A 2,795-nucleotide genomic window follows, 5' to 3' on the forward strand; every position below is an offset into this window, starting at 1 on the left:
GAGGGGGGAGGAGGAGGGATAGAGGGAGGAAGAGAAAGAGTTGATAGATAGAAACAGGGTATGTGATGTGTTTGCTGTGTCATTGGAAGTTTAGAAGTATCGTTTGTCTCTTTTATAGGATAATATTATTGATATAACTTAGACCATCAGAGAAGTATCTATCTCTTTTATAGCATAATAATACATGTATAACAGATATAACTTAGATCAACTGAGAAGTATCTCTCTCTTAATATAATATAATATCATATAATTGATATAACTTAGATTAACTGAGAAGTGTCTCTCTCTTATAGGATAATATTATAATTGATATAACTTAGATCAACAGAGAAGTATCTCTCTCTTATAGGATATTATTGTATAATTGATATAACTAAGATTAACTGAGAAGTGTCTCTCTCTTATTGGATAATATTATAATTGATATAACTTAGATTAACTGAGAAGTATCTATCTCTTATAGGATAATATTATAATTGATATAACTTAGATCACAAGAGAAGAGTGATGAGTTGACTGTACCTGTCAGAATAAGCTAGGGCCGAGTGACGCGAGCAGAAAGACTTGAAAACAAAGTAAAATGGCTACCCGACTCCTGGAATTAAACGAGCATCTTCATGTGTTAAGTTATAATACTGTATATATAGATGTAATGATGATGATGATGATGATGATGATGACGATGATGATGATGATGATGATGATGATGATGATGATGATGATGATGATGATGATGATGATGATGATGTAAAGTGACGCGAGCAGAAATACTTGAAAACAAAGTAAAATGGCTACCCGACTCCTGGAATTAAACGAGCGTCTTCATGTGTTAAGTTATAATACTGTATATATAGATGTAGACTGTGTGTTAGTGGCAATACCATGATGATGATGATGATGATGATGATGATGATGATGATGATGATGATGATGATGATGATGATGATGATGATGATGATGATGATGTATAGTGACGCGAGCAGAAAGACTTGAAAACAAAGTAAAATGGCTACCCGACTCCTGGTGATTTCATTTCATTTCATTTCTCTTGGGCAATACCTTTTGAATAATATTGTACTCGCATGAATAAGCTTTGTGACTAATTAGTCACCTTCAGACCCAAGCGTAGTCTTTTCACTTTTTGGACTCGGTCATCTACACCAAGCACGGCCACTCCTCATGCCTAACACATCACCCCAACACTCTTTTTCGGGAAATGTCATCAACCTGTCCTCACTACCCTTATCATCTGCCCAAGTTAAACTCTTATCCAAGGGTAAAGGTTTTTGCCCTACGCAAAACAATTTTAACCTTTTTCAATTCATACAGGATACAAAAGATTACACGAGACGCTGCAGACTTTTGGAGTACTTTTCAGAAACTAACCCTTCTCCTTCTTCCGTTATACCACCCAAATTATATGTTAAGAGTAATTGGACTCCTCCTCCAGGACGTAATGCTGCCCTTGACCTTTACTGTGATAACATAGAAAAATCAGCGCTCCATAGCAGAAACACTTGCAGACAACCTTCAAAAAGAGACAATTTATTTATTTATTTATCCCGTGCAGAAAGGTCAGCCCTTTGTGAACTCATTGATAACACCAATCTTACTATCCGTGAAGCTGACAAGGGAGGCTCCATTGTGGTCATGGACACCACTGACTACAACAACACCATCTCGTCTATGTTGAATAACCCTTCTCTCTATAAACCCTTCAGCTCCGACCCCACTTCCTCTCACCTTAGCGCCATTCAGGACCAAATCCGCCATCTCGAATACCTCAACGTAATATCCCCGGATATGTCTAAGTGTATTCTTCACGGGGAGGTGTCGTGTCCCTACTTTTATGGCCTACCTAAAATCCACAAGCAAGCAAACACCAATTCTAAACTCCCTCCATTTAGAGGCATTATTTCCCAAATTAATGGTCCTACAGTCAGAGCTTCCTATTGGTTGGACAGCATTTTCAAACCCCTTGTCCCTGACTTTTGTGGTACCCACTGAGTGAAAGATAATCTCCATGTTCTCCAAAAAATAGAAACTATTAATTCTGAAAACATGCTCACTCCTGAAACTAACTTTTTGGCCATAGACGTTGTCAACATGTACAACAACATACCACACCAAGAAGGTATTGAGGCGTGCCGCTCCGCCCTCAGAAGCCTTGCACCCTACAACACACGTCAAACTTTAGAAATTTGCAAACTGTTGAAATTTGTCCTCACCCTCAATAATTTTTCATTTAACAATCAAAATTTTCTCCAGCTGACTGGCACAGCGATGGGTACCCCAATTACCCCCTCTTATGCCAACATTTTTATGGCTGAATTTTGGCGCAAATACGTCTCCCCTCTTCCCAACCAACCAGTTGTACTTATGCGTTACATGAATGACATCGCCTTGCACAATGGTTGCTCTGAAACAAACCAAAAATTTCTCACTGATTTGAACAAGGTGCACCACTACATCAAATTTACTTATTCCAGCCCAAATAAGTCCACTTCTTTCCTGGACATGTCCCTTCTCATTGCAGATAACCAAATTGAGACAGACTTGTACACCCCACCTTCTTCAAACCATCCTAAACATATATTCCGTTCTGTGGTCTATAGCGTTGCCCTTAGACTACGCCGCATTTGTTCCCGTGAAAATTCTTTTAAACAACGGATAGAGGAATTCACAGCCAACCTTCTTCACAGTGAGTACCGCAAAAAAATTTTAACGCCCATTATCGAGAAAGTCAGCAAATTGAACCGCACAACCCTCCTGACCTACAAACCCCTTAAGCC

The sequence above is a fragment of the Aplysia californica genome, unplaced genomic scaffold (genome assembly GCF_000002075.1).
Source record: "Aplysia californica isolate F4 #8 unplaced genomic scaffold, AplCal3.0 scaffold01022, whole genome shotgun sequence".
In the NCBI taxonomy this organism is placed as follows: domain Eukaryota; kingdom Metazoa; phylum Mollusca; class Gastropoda; order Aplysiida; family Aplysiidae; genus Aplysia; species Aplysia californica.